The following is an 18982-nucleotide window of genomic DNA, read 5'->3' as shown; positions in this document are numbered from 1 at the left end:
AAAACATTGAAGTACATAATTTAATTATAAAAGAACTTTATCTTTCGATTTATAAATTTGATTAATGTAATAAAATAAAGTTAATATTAAGGCACGTCTTGAATGCGTATTCCTTTGTTATATCTAATTACTAGAGTAGCCTAGTGTGCTGGTTTTGCTACGCAATACATGTTCAGCAACAGATGTCAGAAATTTTAAAGGGTGATTCTATATGTCAAAATATAATGAAAATCAAGAGTGATGAAATTGCATTTCGAACTTCGGTTTCAAAATTATTAATTATTCCAAAAATGTCTAAAGTTCTCGTGAAGTGTCTCCTCTGCAATTAATAGCTCGAGAACGAAGCTTGAAACGCAACTTCGTCTGCCTTGATTTTCGCCTCATTTTGGCATGTACAATCATCCCTTAAGACTTCTAACATTTATTGTCGAACATCCTCCATATTAAAGGCTTTATATATTTATTATACGGGACGTAACGTAGTATGTGGAACACACTTCAGGAGTTAATTCTACACTCGAAAGTAATGAAAAAGGTTGATGTACACGCATCTTCTATTTATCCTAGTTTATGAGATATAATAACGAGCTTGGTACAACAGAGCGGAAATCTCCGTAAAAAACGGCATGTCAGATAAGCGAGAAATTGCTCTGTTTACGTAGTGTTTGACGTCATTTCTATAATAATTTGATAATTTTGTAAATTTTATCATAATACACTATAAATAAATTCAATTCATTTTATTAACAAAATCGACTCTGCTTTAATTATAAGGATAACGAACACATGGTGTCATATTGTGTCATATTTTGATAAAAAGTTTATGCCTCAAGGATTAAAATAATCGTAATCCGAATTGTCGAGTATACATAGTTAATAATTAACATTTCGTGACAACTGATAGTGATAATGGAGTGCTGCTCTATTTTAGAAATACCCGATGTGATGCATAAAATCTCTTGATTTTGAATAATAAGTGGTCATTTTAAGCAACTTCTGTGAGGGTAATTAGATAATTGACAAAATTTAAAATTCGTTAAAAGCAAGGACAAATAGGATATGTGTTTATATAAACTTCTTTCATTTTTTTTCGAATGTACAATCAACTTCTAACGTAGACCTCATATATTATGTTATACCGTGTATGTATAGAAATATACAATATATCAATATTAGGTCAGATGTTTTAGAATACCATGTCATTATCAATGTTGATCATAAAACAATAACTAATTTAGGATTCGAAATGTCAAACGACATGTTGCTTGAAACGAAAAGATAGTGAAATGCAGCACATGGGTCAATATTATGTATTAGGAACACTGTCTTTTAACTATTTGGTTTCAAAGCCCTTTCCACTAAATATTTTGACTAACATACAAACTTTATAGAGTTAAAATTGCGTTAAAACTGTTGTTGGAAATATTATGTCATGTGTGTTTATTTAACTTTTCGTCAGCAATCTGAGTATTTTAATGCACATGCCTTATTACTCTCTCGAAGTTCTTCATGGAAACTAAAAAGAAACTAAACAACTGTGTAACATTCACGGACAAAACACTACTAGATGATATTATAAAGATATTGAGAAGTAACACGGAATTTTTGTGGATTTTTTAAAAGTTTAGAACAACTAAAAGAAATCGTTGGTAGATTCAACAACCCAGATTGGTGACAGTATTAGTACAAAATTATTGTTGACGAAGCGTTAATTCTAATATGAGTTCTACCGAAGTGGGAAAACCCTGTATTTTGAATTGAACAATATCAGGGAGATGTGCGAAACGATGGAATTCTTCTCCCTAGAATTTGTTACTCTACGAAGCGTGGCAGCCTTGACAGTGATTCGCTTGCGGCAGAACGCGCCTCAACTAACGACTGATTATGCCCCAGACCGGCTTGACGATGATGGTGATGATGATGAATTTATGACGATGATTATCTCTGGTGGTGTATCGCTGTATCGCCACCGGTGTTCACCCTTCAGTTGTAGAGGCAGTCGCGTAAAAAAACGTAAAACGGTGGAATAAGTTTTTCGAGCAAAGCGATCCTTCATTGACAAATTAAGGCTAATTGGTTAAGATTAACTGTGCACAATTAAAGCTACTTTAAAACCGAAAGCGAAATCACATTGAAGCTTTCAACTTGTTTCTTACACGTGTTTAGATAGCGATGTCTTCTGAAGTTTTGAAAACTATTTGAATTTTTTGGTATTTACAAGCTTCTTTTACTCTTAACATTAATTAAACGATCTGTATACACACAAGATGTTCGATAACAGGTATTATAAATTTGAAGGGATGATTCCATATACTAAAGTAAGGTGAAAATAAACATGGACGAAAGTGCATTTCAAGCTTCATTTTCAAGTTATTAGTTATTTAAAGAGCGCCTAGAAAATGCATGTGAAATGTATCTGACTAAGAACTTATCCTTTTGATTTTGCTGCGTCTGATTTGAGTAATATGTACACGTACTTGATTAAAATAAATCCCAAGTCAGACACATTCCACTCGAATTGTAAACGTTTTCTCAACAATTAACAACTCGGAAATGAAGTCCCAATCGTAATTTTGTCATTCATGATTTTGATCCTATTTTAACAGGTAGAAACACCTCGTAAAATATTTAGCATCTATCATTGAACATCCTGTACAGTAAATAAATAAATTTGCAGAAAGATATCACTTAATATTAATTGTTTAAAGAGTACCTTTTTTTCGAAGAAACCAGGATAATTATTCAACCAAAAGCAAGCCAAGTTATCAGAACAAACTCGTTATTCTTAAGTACGAAATATACGAGGAAAATTTAGCTTTAAAATTCAATTTAAAAAATGTCCGCAAGTTAACACATATTTACATCAGTTTAACTGACTTCCGTAAGTATTTGATTACAAAGATCTGAATTTCTATTTGAAATTCATAAAGTAAAACAATATAATATAAAATAAAACATATCTAGAAATTTGTCGTGAATTAATCATAATTGAAGAACCAATTCAGGTAGCGACAAATACAAATTAGAATCTCTAATTACCTTTCTATATTGTACAGAAATTCACTTATGAAGTTATGTCACACGTGGGAAAATTAGAAAGTATAATTTTGATTATGTATAACATTAAAAGAAACCATCAATAATTCGAGTAAATATTCAAAGCATTGACATTAATTTCTACTTTTTATAATACATACATTAAAAAATTATATACCTACTCTAGACACACTAAAAATAATTTATTTCTTTCTTTTTTGTAGAAACTTTTCTACGTAAAATAGATAAATTTTATTCGCATAAATTCAAAGAGAAAATAAGAGAAGTATAATTTGTTCTACTCCTTTTCCTCCTTAAATGACAAAAAAATAGTACAAATTACATCTTCCGATTTATGCTTCGTCCTGGCAAATAAGATTTTTGTCTCGACGTCTCAACAATACAATAATTTACCATGTGAGTTTTAAAGTATGTAGTTATAAATCAAGCCCCATATTACTTGTCAATTTGACGCACATCACCACGTAATATTTCATCTTGCTTGACAGCAAGCGTCTGAAAGGAAGGAATTTTTCTTGACACCTTACGTAAAAGAATGGGAGACGACGCTAATGATCACTTTTCATGTATCGAACTATTTTATCAAACTTATTTCCATCATTTACTTTTACATATTTGTTAAACTGGAATTTTCATGAAAAAAAAATAATTGTAGCCGTTTGTATAACGTATAACATTATTATAGTGTGTTGATAACTATAAATGTGCAAAAATTTAAGGTGAGACATTGAACGTCAAAATTAGAAGAAAATCCAGAATAAAGAAATGTTTAATGAACTCTCATTTATTACTTATGCAATAACAATACAAACTATCTATATTATCCTTTTGATTCTCTCTATCATTGTGTCCTTTGTTCCTACTTTTTCCATTGATTTCCATAACTCTTTCCTATTTAGCCGATGAACATTGCTGTTAGATCTACGAATGTCACATTAAGTTTTTCTCCTCTCTTTGCTTAACTTCTTCTGTATCACATGATTCAAAATATTGCACATATAGTCTATCGTTCCTTTTCCTGTCCTAAATTCCGTTTGCGACCCTTTTAATCCTTCCTTCCCTCGAGGTCTGTTATTAATCTTTCATTCACTACTCCTGCGTAAAGATGTTCTTACTTATCACTTCCCTCCTTCTAAATTTATTCGTTTATGCCCATACTTGTTCCGTTCTTATATCCTTTAATTCTCTTTCCTCTTGTTGAACCTGTTCCTTTTCTTTTTTGTTGCAGAGCTTTTTACAACCTGCATACACTTTCCTAAATCTTCCTCACTTCTCTCTAATATTTTTACCTCTAAAGTGATCTTGAAAAGCCATTGGAGCAGGAACAAACGTCGTCTTAACGGCGTATAGGCGACATTTTCACTGTTCTGACCCAATTATCTTGCAATAACGTATGGTATTTAACCCTAAATTGTTAGCTTTGTACCGAGAGTTGGTCAAAAAGTATCATGCACGGTGCGAATGTTGTCTTCGCCTTAGATAAATGGAAATTGTAGTGCCCTTCTTGTGAACACATTCGTTTTCTTTCCATAAATAGAGATTCTTAAATATTTAAAGTTATTTGATATAAAACTAACAATTTCAACTTTTTAAATTATAATATATTAATAATATTCTATATTAAATAAAATAAAAGCAATGCTGACCTTTCACACTTTTTCGAAATTTTATCTTCAAAGCTTTACCATTTTATAACAAATTTTTTCTAATCTGTTCGTGCAACTGAAGCAACTACCTTATAGCTTAAGAAAATGAAATGATTTCTTTTTTAAAACTTCCGGTGAAAAGTTACATGTCCGCTCACTTTCAATAAATTTTTGAAGAGCTCTAAAATTTAAAAAAAGTAGCTCAAGAAATGCACTTTATAAAAGTATTAAAGACTTTTCAGAAAAAACTTTAAAGCCCGAAAAAAATTCCTAAAAGTAGTCTTGTTTTTAGCCGTCACGGAGTTTTCCCTCCTTAAACAAAGAGACCTTAATTAGTTGAAAACATTTTGAACTACCATTGTTCCATCGTAAAAGTTATGATATTGTAGTCCGTAAAAGGAGATTCAGAAAACACTTGTGTATAAGATTGAAATGAAATATTGACTCAAATTTATCTATGAGTACTTTAGGTTATCATAGAACGTTACTGCTGTTAAATATGCTTTCATAAATTTGCTGCCATTTTCTTATCCCAGTGTAGATTGTACCACCTTACAAACTCCTACACTTTCTTAAAATAGAGTTGAATACATTCAGAGATACAGTACTACAAGTACAAAGCATAAACACAAAACTTAAATTTTTCAAACAAAGAATCTCGTATGAGAGAATGAAGTTTGCCTTCCTTAACAGACTACCAAGCCGTTTAGACGTACCCAAACGGCATACCAAATCATAAGAAACTCTTAACAAAGCCTGGACTTCTGCAGAATCGTTTAACACGTTCACACCGGCGCTGCAATTCGAATTTCTCGTCAATGGGCGGCTGCTTTAAGAACGCTTTGCTTTATCGATTGATAGTACACGCCGCCCGATGGGATATTTAAGTGTGAGCCACCGGTGGTACACGCTGGCGTGAATGTATTAAAGTACAACGCAGTGAAATATAAGCGGTAAACTCGGAGCTACAGTATTCTGCTTGCACTAATTCGCGATACGTTTGCGGCTACCTTGGTCGAAGGCAATTAAACGCGCGTCACGCTGCAATTGCAGGAGTTCCAAGGCGAGCAATCGAGGGGGTCGAAGTCGGAGGCAGAGGCCTCTCTGTTGGGTTTTACGAGGAAAAGGGAAGAGAAAAAGGCCAGTGCGTATGCGTATTCATGACCGGAACCGTAGATAATGCCCGGAGTCTCTGCACATCATATCTTACACAGCTGGAATATTAATTCTTGTCATTCGTATGCGATGCGGGCGATGTGTTGCTGTGAACGCGTCGTTGAAGGATGCTACAGGTGCAAGTCACCTAGGGAAATTTAGCGTTTTCGTGCGAGAAGCATATTCGAAGCTGTTTCGTTGGAATTTAGATTAGATTCAGTAGTGCGATTATTAATATTTAATGAAAAGCTGAAAATTGTTAATATGGGAAATGTTTGCGTAGGGTATTTTAGATCTAGGAAATATAAATCCAGGTAACATTTTTCCAAATAGTCATCCTTTCATTTTTCCACATGCCCTCGACCAGAATCAGTTGTAGAAATTCTTTTAATAATTTAAAGAGAGTGTATTGGGTTTTTTTATTTATTATATTATAAGTCAATACTTTTGCCTTAATTACAAGGCTATGCTGTTTTTGCTCCGCCTGGTTTATTCAGAAGAATGAATAATATAATGTAGAATTTCACATTACTTTATATGAGTAATATTTTTATTGTTTATTGAATGTTTTGCATCCCAAACAATTATCCGTTTATTTTGTTTTAAATATTATTACTCATATGAAACGGTAGTATTCGAGAGAGAAACATTACTTATGTTCAAATTCAAGTGACACAATATAATTCTGTAGAACATGGTGTGTATAAAACCAAAAATTATGAAAGTGATTTAATTGTAAATTGAACATTCCTCATTTTTAAATATATCCATCTCTGCATTCGTATATATTAAAAACTATACTTTCATCCTTTGTTAGAAAAGTCTCATGTTTTATTTTTCTCTGCTAAGAAAAGCACATTTAGATGTTTAACTACAAAGAAATATATTTCCAGTTACGTTACGAAAACTAATACATTCCAATAATTTTCAATAGAAAGTAATACAATTCACTTGTAGCTATCTTCGTCCAAACATTACTTGGACAATTTTATACTCTTATTAGCGGTAATACTTTTAATAGTTAATATAATGTACTAATTTTTGCTATAAATGTCCATGTCTGTTATTCTTTGTGGAAATAAATGATTTTCGTCGTAAGGACTTAACACGTAGGTAGGTATTACTTTTCTTGACGATACAGTGAAATGCTTATGTACATATATTACTTTTCGTTTCGGAAGGTGAAACATCCCATGGTTCATCAAGAGCAATGACTGGTCTCTTTTTCTTAACAAACTGAAATAAGCTAGTTTTAAGTTAAAAATTGTAACTCGGTTTCTATTTAGTCCATACGACGCGACGTGCGGGCAATGCAAAGAGCGATGCTTGTATTTGATTACACAAGTAAAACTTTTTTTTAGTTTTTCTATCACAAATAGAAGTCGTTTCCATCACAGAAGAAGTCAAACATTTTTTAACCGTTTTTCGATTTTATAGTGAGCAGCGAAAAGGTTAAGGTGCATAGATGTGACACAAACAATCACATTTGTAAAAAATGTAAGAAATATCCGAACTAGTAAACATATGCGAACTTAATACATTATTATATGTCAAAAAGATCAGATTTTCTCTTCTTAGCTAAACGTCAAAATCTAAGACTTTGTACAAATTATGAATATAACTAATTTTGAACACAAGTAACCCTTGTGCAGAATATAGAATCAATTTATTCATAGTTATCAAAGTCTCGTTCAAATGGCTCGAATTACTTGCATTCAAGTGGTTTAAATCCAAAAGTAATTTGTATTCAAAGTGCTATTTAATATTTATGTGCTATTAAATGGTTATTTAATTACGTATTTCTCAAACCAAACATGCACTTTCGACAGTTTCCTCAACATTCACATGTTAGTCGATTTGCTTGAAATTTCTACTGCTACTTAGTACAATACACATCAATCAATCTGTATTTTGAAGCAAAGAAAAGTTAACCCTTTGCACTCCGTTGTCCCTTCTAAGGGGACAAAATGAATGGAAAATAAGAACCTCGGAGTGCAAAGGGTTAAAGGAATCTGAACTTCACTTGAAGCTTCGAAGGATATTTCAACTTAAGTAAAATAACACGTTTATATTGGTCAAAATTGCCTCAAATCATTTGCATTCAACTCATTTGAATTCAAGAAACTTGAGTAATCTGAAGCAGGCTTTAATAAAAGTTAATACATTTTAACATCGTAACATATAGAGTCGGAATCAAAAGAAAACAGGTTCTTTCCTACTTTTTTTAAACCTTACCAAAATTAGCATAGAATTATATCGAAATGTTATGAAGTGAATACACTTATTAATTTCTATAAAACTCATAACGTAGTTTTTTCGTAAATGTTAATGAAAACAAAGAATTGTATACAAATTTTCTAGAAACTTTACCTTACAAAGAACATCGCGAAGTGTAAATTTCCGATTTTTATGAAACTTAGCAGGATGGTAGAGTAGCCCAAAGTATGTGACACGTATTTTTTTATCAGCTCTAATTCATATTAAGCGGGTAAAAACCACGTCCAAGATGGGAATGGAAAACATACTTCGTTTAATATCTCAAGAACTATTGCGTACAGGAAAATAGTGTAAATTGAGCGATTGCGTCTTCTTGAACGACGAATCCATCTATGTAAACAATTTTTAAAAATATTAATTTATCTAAAAAATATATTAAGAAATAGTATATTTTCGTTGTTTTCACTGACTAAATATTGATCTATCTTTTCATAAATTTGTATATGAATACTATGAACCAAAACACAAAATATGTATAAAATAGAATGCTGTATTTTAACGTTATAAACAAAATAATGACATTCCTAGTTAGATTATATTTTCCCTAAAATTGAAACGAGTGGCTTTAAGAAAAACATATCCTTATAATGGTTTCGTCATTATATTATCATACACGTTACTTTTTGTTCACTAAATGTATAAATAATACGTCGATAATAAGTACTCACAACGTCTCGCACTCGTCTAGAGTCAGTGACCCTTGCACAGACGGAAATCTGAACAAGATGGTTTATTGATAGTAAATTGATATTTTCAAAAATTGTTTACACAGATGGATTCGTCGTTCAAAAATACGCAATCGCCCCACTTACACTATTTTGCTACATGCAATAGTTTTCGAGATATTAAACGAAATATGTTTTCCACCCCCAATTTTGAGGTCTTTTTTCATGATGTTCCCTTGGTAGATATTTGAAAAGCTAACAAAACAGCAGTAGATATATGTAGAACAATATCAAACTCCAGGTCATAACTTCAACAGTGCGTCAAATCGTAATAGTTTCTGTTTTGTATGGTAACAATAATTACTTTTTCTATAAATTTATAACATACATTACCATTGCGGTAATAGCTACAGTTATTCCCACATGTACTTTCAGTAATGATAATATACCAATGTTAAAGACAATGATACGTAGCAATTCCAGCGAATATACGTAGCGGAGAAGCAAGTACTTTAATATCATATTTCTATACTCATGAAGTTTAAGTAGATATGCGAATATGTGAAAACACCAATTATAATATTATAGAGGAATTTGTGCATGGAGGAGTAACAGCTAACTAAAAGTAAGTTGAAAAGTTACCTATATGTATTTTCAGAAATATCCCTAGCGAAAATGTTAACTTTTTTCGCTAATATAGATACGTACTTTTTAACTTTGTTGACAGTATAATTTAATACCGTATCAAAATATCATAGTATTTTCAAACTTTATATGATTATAATACATACCGATCAAAATTAACTATCGTTTTTTTTTTCAACAGAGAATAGCATTTTCGTTTAGAGAAACTAAAATAAACTAGGTTATACAACTGCAACGATTTGTGACACGCCACTAGGCGCTGTGCACATTCAATGTCATACCAAGTATAACAAAGTCAGTGCTTAATATCTTCTTTTATTGATAGATTGCACAGAGAAGAAGTGAACACAAGAAAAAAGTTTAAAGAAAAAGATAAATATACATTTAGCCGATATAGTGAACATAGTTCGTGGCCATATTGTTGACTTGATTGGTCTCTATTTTGTGAGACATCAAACGTTTACAATAATATTTAGCGTGTCGAATGTTATTTTTTAGACTTCATCTTGCATATCTCAGGTAAACAGATGATTTTGTTCTTTAATAATTTAATATATACCTACTAATAGTAGATATATTGAGTACAATAAATTGCTTTTTCTTTTCAATTTTCTTTGTATATTAATACATCATGATTTAAAATGTTTCCACTTGTTTGTCGTACAGTATCGACCAACTGATTGTTGCTTAATATACATCAAATTGTTTTTTATCTGTAAGTTCAATCTATTGGTAACTGAAATTAATATTCAGGATGGTCCTTTAATTTCCTACAAATGAGATTCTAAAAGTGAAGACAAAAAAGGAACAAACGAAGACACCAATCTGAAATTTTAATTTCAACAGCACTTAAAGATGAATTTGAAGAAAAACAGAAACTGATTGAAGCCAAGAAGGCAGATACAAATTAAAGCGAAGCTGAGAGAGAATTAAGGAAAAATGAAAGAAACGAAAAAACGAGGAGAAAATAGAAAAGTTGAGAGACAGATAAGAAAATGTCAAAAAACAAAAGAAAGAAATTAGGGAGAGATATACATAAAAAAGGTGTGATAATAAAACAAACACGAAATTAGACTGCAATGAAGAAGTTAGCCAATGTATTATTTCTAAGAAATTGTTTGATCGAAATTGGTTGCAGTGGATCATGCACAAGTTAACTGCATCAACCAAGAAAACATTATTTTATTTGTATCATATATAAAAATAAAGCTTGAATGCTATTATAACATTTAAATGTCTCTTTATTAATATTATTAATTACTTAGACCTACAAAACTAATTCAATAGCTGGTCGATACTGCAAGACAACTTTTCGTTCCCTACAAATAACTTTTTTATTTCGCGAATTATCAAATCTTATTAATAAATTTCAGAAAATCCTTTTCTCTCTTTCCATTAAATTCTACCAGTACGACAAATTACTTTTTGAAAATGTAAATTCTACCGATTCAAGTTCAAAAAATTACAGAAAACCGAGGGGTTAGCACTGAACGATCCTCCTGTATGCATATCGCACGTGTACTTCAAAAGCAACAACTCAGAGACCGTGATTTCTTAATTGTTGTTATAAATTAGTTTGGTAAATACATCTGCATTCATTACACAAAGGTTATTAGTTCAACATAAAAATTACACGAGGTATTTACAGAATTCTCGAAACATAAATTATTAATTACTTAAATAGTAATAAGAAAATCATTCAATGCATGTAACAAGTAACTATTTTTCCGACTAATTATTCAAGACAACTTTTATTAAGTAAAACTATTCTTTATGTCAGTATTATATATTTGGTAAATAACTTTCTCCCATACTCATAGTTTTTTGCCCCCCCCCCCCCCCCCCCCCCCCCCCCCATAGCTGTTGAAGTTGTGTCACTTTTGAAGTACATATGCGATATATAAAAACATTTTATTAACATTTTTTTTAATGTCAAACAAGTGCGGCCAAACCGAATGATTCTCTCTCTCTCTCTCTCTCTCTCTCTCGTTCTCGCTCTCGCTCTCGCTCTTGTTCAATGACTCCCATGTAAAAAAGAGATAGAGACTATCAATGCAGCTAGATTCGTCTAAACTGGGTGTACTTTAAACATTGCATGTGGACTTCAAAAACAACAGATGAAAAGAATAATATTTTCACTATGCATAAAACGAAATATTACAAGATGACAAATGAACAAATGGCTTAGTTTAAAGAAAAACTCATTTCAAGGTTTCAGTATCAAACCTATATATGCCTCATCACAGGAAAGTGTTCGCCAGAAATAAGAAAGTTGTTCCTGTTTAACTGGAATTCTTTTTTACTTCCAAGAAAATAAAGATTTCCCTGTTGTACACAAATTTATAAAATAAAAATAGCAATAAATGTATGTATTTTATTTTATAATCGTTTGATTCGAATAGAAAAGAATTTATTTTATAAGTAATTGAAGATTTTAAAAGTTTCATTCGATCTAATGCCAAATGTACAACACTATTTAGCTATCAAAATAGATAATTGTAAGAGCAAATTTGTTATTATTTGAACTAAATGGACATCTAGTACTCGTTTTATATCATGGTGGAATACTTGAAATGTTATTTCATGTCGTTCTGTCTTAAACCAGTCTTAAATAAGATTTTCTTAAACAAGAAAACAAAATATAAAAAGATAAAATGCTTTGGTTATATGTATATTATACTTTTATTATCTTTTAAAAATTGAATTTTTCTTACTAGAGATAAATTTTCTCACTGGAGATAAAACAACTTAATTGTTAATCGAATTATAGGGCTCCTGTCACTTTGGGAAATATCTGTCTAACTTTAGTTCCAGTTGCGTAACTTTTAAAAGACAACAGTGGTTTAAAGTTCAGCACACCTAACGAATCCCTTTTCGTTGAAATAACAAGCAAAATTCGAGAGACAGACAAAACTTTCGAAACGCTTTCGTTCTCGCGAAATCGCCCTGGTACGAGTCATTTCACTTTCCAACTCATTCCTTTTTTAGTACCGCCAAGACCAGTATAATCGGCCGTCCTCTGTCATCCGTAACACGCGTAATCGCTAGTGCGCGTGTGCCACTTTATACGACGAAATTGCCATGAAGCTCAAAAAAAATTAATTGCATGTGGACGTCCATTCACCGGCAATTAACACTAGTGAGGCAATGTAATGTGACACTATATGTATGTGTACGTTCTTTAATTCGTTCACGTTCATATTGCAAATCTGTGTGTTACATATTGATTCCTAGGGTCATTAAACTTATCTAATTTGTCCGTTAGAAATTCTGCTATTTATGACACTTCTTTGCCATTAAGGATAAATGAAGCGAAAACTTTAGAACATCTTTAATAACCTATAATTTCTCTCGTTAGCTTACTATGCCATCAATTTTTATTTGGATGAATTATTGGACAAATAAGGCATGGAAATGAGAATTTCATACTTTTTTAAAGTCAGTTAAAAAAAATTCAGCTGAATCAGAGAAGTTGGCTACAAATTAGTGGATGGTTCAGCACTGAGTGTAATGAGCATTATAATATTCTATGTGGTGTTCCAAATGTTGAATATTTTTAAAAGTTTGAACAATTCTACTGCAGCCATATAACACTGCCACCATGCCTTTGTTGTTTCGATATTCGTTTTCTTTCTTATTCCTTATGCTTTCAGTGTCTTACATTTCTATCTATTCTGTACCCTGACTTTCCTTCTTCTAACTTTCACTTTTCCAATTTCCTGTCTTTTCTTTACTGTTCTCAAGGCTTGTATGGGTAAAGGTAAACGTCAGACACATTTGACAATCTGAGCCGAGCAGTCCTGAGAACAATCCTCGTTCGCTAAAACTTTCTCTATACTTTTCTGATTTTCCGCTTTCTTCGTCTTCTCCTCTTCTCTTTCCTATTTCTTTTTTATTGAAAAAACGCGCATAGAAGTCACTTACGCTGGAATCGTCGAATGAGTCATATCCATTTTATGTACATGTTTCGATTCTTCTACTTGTTAATAAATTGAGTGTTGATACTTTGATACTAATTCTGCTTCATCATTTGCACTGCCTATCACCTCACTACTAGGAATACTCGTATGAATCTGATTTCCCGAATACTGTCATGATTCTCTCTCTCCCTTCTCGGGACGTTTACGTGTTCCTTCTGAATTTAGTACGTTGTAAGTATTGGTTTGTGACATAAAAAAGAAAAGGAACGACTTAAGATGTGCTATGTCGCAATGGTGTAGTAGCCTCTCCTTCAGGCACGTCATCTCGCTTGATTTTTCAGGAGTTTCCTAAAGGTAAGACTTTCATGACTGTATTGTTCTACGTCTCTAGCGGCAAGAATCGGAGCGAACGATTCTTAGTTCCATTGCTTGACAAGCCTAAATACAGTACTGCCTTCGAAATTGACTAAGACTCTGTAACGTATCTGGCCAATTTTGAAGTGTGGTAGATCCTTTAAGAAATGCCGAGTTTGTTTTTTCTCTATTAGGTACGGCTAAAATAGAGAGGAATCTTAGACGTCTTATAGGTGATAGTAAAATACACAGTTTGTTGAAATCACAGTAATTTGTTGAAATCAACATTTTCGGCTGTGAAATAATAAGCCTTAGGCACACTTGTATGTATATTTTAGATACATAACGCTGCAACCTCACTCCATGAAGCAAGTTCCAAAACCTGGTGGAGATAGCGACAGTTAATTCTAAAGACAAAATCCCGGATAATTTTCAAGGCATCACTGTAGTTTCCAGATGTTACATACAATGTGGCTAAGATTTGAAGGGTTTAAGGGTTTCCAGATCGGTATCATATCATTCTTACATTGAGGCAATTTTCATTAATGAGGAACTGTTCAACTGATCAATTAAAAATATTTTTAATTATCGAGTATATGGATACACTCACTTTATATGTATTATATATCACTTAACCATTGGCAACGCTAGCTATAAAGGTTACGAAACATGGGATACCTTTTCCAGGAAGATATCCCAAAACCTCAACAATAGAAATTGTTATAAGAGTATTCTAACATCTTTTCTGTGGCATAAAACATTAATAATTATAAAATACTCCAAAATAAACAGTTCTTGGTTTACATCAAAATACGATTTGGAAAAATTTACCTATTCAAACATCAAATGCGTTATTAGTAGTGTATATCCTGAGTGTACATTCTGACTCGACTACACTTTCAGCTACCCAATTTGACGGGTACTCGGAATTTGTGAACTTTCGGGACTTGAGACGATCCCAAGACCTGATCAACCAGAATCTCACACTTCAGATGCCCGCACACCCCTAACTATTAATCCCGTGCCCAGCTCATGTTCAACCTCTTGGGAGTTGGGGATATAAGAAGTATTTAAAGATATAAGTCCAAATATCTCTATTCACTGTTAAAAGTTCAGTACGATTTTAAATTCCAAATAATGCAAATTAGTTTAATTTTAATCCGTATAAATTCAAACAATGCAATTGATTGTTTTTATTACAATTTTTAACAGCATTTTATATTTCTGAATGTATCGCAATTCGTGATTATCTATAACTTTAGTACCTAATAGCGTCTAATGCGACATATAGGTCAGTACTAACAGTATGGAATACAATTGTCCAAAATTTTACATATCAACTGTCGCCTTATCCATTAAATAGACCACGGATTGTTGCAGCCATTATGTCTTTCCTGTATCGCCCTTAATAATTGAATAGTTATAAATAAACAAAAGTACAACGGAAATGTCATAATCCCATAAGTATTATATATCGTATCAAATGTACGATATCAAATTATCAAACATTTTCGATACTTAACTCCGTCGATGAGAAAAAGGGTTCTGCAACGGCAAGCACATAATAGATCGAGTGAAGTGAAAGTTCCAGATTTAGCAATTTGCCCATTAGTGGCGCACACAGCGGCCTGGAAACGCTCGATGCTTTCCGCGTGACGGTATGTATTCCATTGCGTCCCTGACGTAATTTGACGTGGAACGCGTCCGCGCAGAACCACGCGGAACGCTCGAGCGGATTTAATTAAGCACAGGAAACTCGACACTCAGCGTCTTACTTTCTTGCAAGTCGCGAGCAAATGTAATTAACGAGCGTGAAAGAAAACGGTACGTTATTTTTAGGGCTTGAGTATGTCTGAATTTATGATTGCGATGCGTTCAGTATTTTGCAACCAGTTCCGTGAGAACAAGACCAACCGATCGCGGGCGCAGCCTACACACAGGACTCACAATCAGCTGAGTTTGCTATTACTGCCACTCTTTTTTACATTTCTTACGTTAACAGGGGTTTTAACTCTTCACATTCCCATAGACATCAACATTTCTAAAGAATTTAACAACCGTACAAAAATAATTAGCATTTTGCTGAAGCTAATTTTTGCATTAATGAGTTATTTTCCTCTTATCAAAGGCAGAAATACAATGGTTATAATAAAACAAGGCCAAAAAGTTCAAACAATACTTATGTAACGTAGACGTTTATTGAAGTAATCGTTTAAATGAATTGTATGCAATTTTTAATTATAGTATGTGTCTTGTTATTTTAAGCAAATCCATCAAAATATCCATTAATTAGCACAAATAACTGAATTTGTACTTCATTTGCGGAATACTTGTTACAATGATATATTTAGTATTATTCTAAGTTGCTTGAAATTTAGAAACAATAAGCAAAAGGTTGATATCCTAATCTCAAGATTGTTTAAGTTTTTTGAATAAGGTTTTATGTACACTTAAAGATTTTTTTACTATTTTACAATTAAATGTTAAAAATAAGGAGTTTTAGTGACTTTTCCCAGAATGTATGTAAATTAAGAACTATAAAAGATAAAGTATATTTTTATAAGAAGAAATCTAAAATTATACATACATCAATGCAAATAAACGTGTATTCTATCTAAACTGATGTTTAGGAACAACTCAAGTAAATACATTCCTTATTTCATATGCGTAGTAGTTGCCAATATGTAGTTTTTAAAAATTAAATTGGTGAAGGAGTTGCAATAAAAAATTGTATAAAATTTGAAGTAAAGAAAAAAAAAGAAATATAAACTACCTAATTTATAGAGCATCAGAATTTATCCAAACGCTTCTTAAAGCTTAGCCTAAATTTATTTTTAAACTGGTAATGAATGTAAATTACAAAAACACGCGATTGATCTTTAGCGTGAATACAATATTGTTAATTAATTTAAATAATTTGATTTAAATTTAAAATTCCAAATTATTTAATTTTAATCTTTTCAAAACATGAGACAAATCAAAATAATAACTAGCTATTTATACAAGAAAATTAGCGACTAAATTTAGCATGTCGAATGTAAAAAAGATTAATTTATAAACTGAGTTGTGTATAATTTTCTACTGGAACAACATTTAAATAATGGTCACATTATCATTAGCATAATTGTAACCAAATAAAAGATATTATCACACAATCTAGAGTATTTTTCGAAATTGATATTATGCCAAACACTCCTTGGCTTTATTCTACAAAACCAAGCAATTCAAAATAGACTCTACAACAGGCTTTGGTAAACTGTTACCCTCATAAAAGTGCAAACTTCAAGCGGTTCTCGTAAAGGATGACTTAACTCGTTTTCCTGGGCTGTGGAGTTGAAAGCTGTCGTGCAACATTTTTCTTGTATATAAATATACACACAGAGTTACTTGTTTACTTTTCTTTTACCGACAAGCATTGCTAATTTTTCACCAATGCATCGTAGTCATAATGGATCCTTAAACGACCCTTCCATTTATCCTCATTAGTATTCTTCACTTGTTTCGGTTTTCAACTTCGTTCCGCTTTTTTTACGTTCATTCCTTTACGCATTATCCTTCGTGGATTATACTTATCTTATTTTTTTCTCTTATTAGTAAAGTACACAATGAGTTTTACTTTGTCTCATATCCCTATCCTTTTATTCTCAGTTTAAATGCCAGACACTATTCATACGGAAACACAAATCTTTATTCAAATTAAGAATCACATCAATTTCCTTTACAATTTCCTGATAGATACACATCACTGCACTGTAAAATTCTTTCAGTCTTTATTATCTTTCAAGTCTACATTATAACAAATACTTTTGTAATTACAGGAACTACTCCAGTTCTCCTGTCAACTCAACTCGAATATTTACCATCATCTCACTGTAAAAACGATAACACTTTTTTGGCGAAATCACTTGAATGATAGATCAGTATGAACGCAATCTTCGAATTTACCTTGACAAACCCACACATTCATCGAAATAGGTCCCTTACCTTACCAACGCGAACAGCGAATACCACTGATTGCAGTCCCAACAGGGAACCAAGGCTCGTTAAATCGCACGTTATGGTGGCACCACGTTATGGTTTCCAAATCGATTGCATCAATGACTAAGGGTATAAAAACAAGCACACAGCTGCGTATTCACGCGCACCCACCTTTTTCACTGATCCTTGCAGCTGCCAGTGATATCTCGGAATCCACGGAACGCGCGTACACGCACGCGGCTCACCTGCACCGAACTCGCAACCATGACCGCGATCGGGTTTTCCTGGCGAACTTTCACTGGCAAAGGACGATCCTGGCCGCGTTCACAGTTCGATTGCACTCGAACGATCGATATCTCAGAGGAGAGACGCGGCCCGATCGATTCATCGATCGACTCAGGGTTTACTTCGAGCGCGACGCGGAGTACCACGACGCTCTGAACGAGATCGTGCGACTAAGGCTCGCGCCATCCGCGAAGACGCACCGCGGACTCAGCGCCGTTCGTATCCCCACTTCGACTGCTTCAAATAAACTGTATCGCGCAGACTCGCGGGGAGGAAGGTATGAGGAAAGGTCTATGAGGATCCTCTCGAGCCTTTTCTCTTCACTCCCTTTCTATTCGACTTCCGGAGGATACTTTTCCCGCGGCAGCGCATACACGCTTCCGGTTCCGTGCGAGATTTCCCGCTGCGCCCTCTTCCACGCTCTTCCGCCGATTTTTCTCTCATCCAGCCTGAGTAATGTTGAATTGTAAATATAGTGATTGCGCGGACGCGTTTCCATTGCATAACAAAGATCCTACGTGTTTTTGCGTTCTAATGGCTAATCAGAGGTGGGAAAAATAGAGTACAAAATGAAAGTAAGGATACTCAAACTGTTTTCCTATTACATTGTAATGGTTGACAGGTTGTATGTTACGTGGCTCTACACTCAAGATGTTTAGGAAATATTAAGCTTTCAATAAATAATGTTGCCAATTGAATTTTCAGTTTTTAAAATACTGTAAATAAATAAGAAATATTTTATGTAAACGTCTTTTTTATATAAAATTTTGGTAAAAATAAACTCCTATTATCAGGCAAACACATTGTTCCTTCTCTCACAATTACTCTGAGTATCCAACCATACTCTAACTGGATTTTCCAAAAGGTTAACCCTCTTCAGAGGATCGACCTCTTTCTTTGCTGAGTAGTATTAATTTATTGCTACTAGCGCTATTTTAAGAGTCTTAATTGCAGTAATTGATCCGATATGGAAGTTATTAGGAGTATCTTAATCTTTAGA

At 32.9% G+C, this 18982-nt stretch overlaps 1 protein-coding gene across 2 annotated transcripts in view; it reads right to left on the bottom strand.

Moving 5' to 3' along the window:
* The window catches only part of LOC143188845 (uncharacterized), a 100594-nt gene extending 82517 nt beyond the window's left edge, over nt 1–18077 (bottom strand). For both annotated transcript variants that reach the window (XR_013003578.1, XM_076393319.1), the window contains exon 1: nt 17869–18077. The gene's annotated coding sequence lies outside the window, so the exon portion shown is untranslated. The remainder of the gene's footprint in view (nt 1–17868) is intronic.
* Between the last annotated feature and the right edge of the window lie 905 nt (nt 18078–18982).

Source organism: Calliopsis andreniformis, chromosome 3 (genome assembly GCF_051401765.1).
Source record: "Calliopsis andreniformis isolate RMS-2024a chromosome 3, iyCalAndr_principal, whole genome shotgun sequence".
Taxonomy (NCBI): Eukaryota; Metazoa; Arthropoda; class Insecta; order Hymenoptera; family Andrenidae; genus Calliopsis; species Calliopsis andreniformis.
Note: the sequence above shows the minus strand (reverse complement) of the source record. Positions and strands in the feature narration are given on the sequence as shown.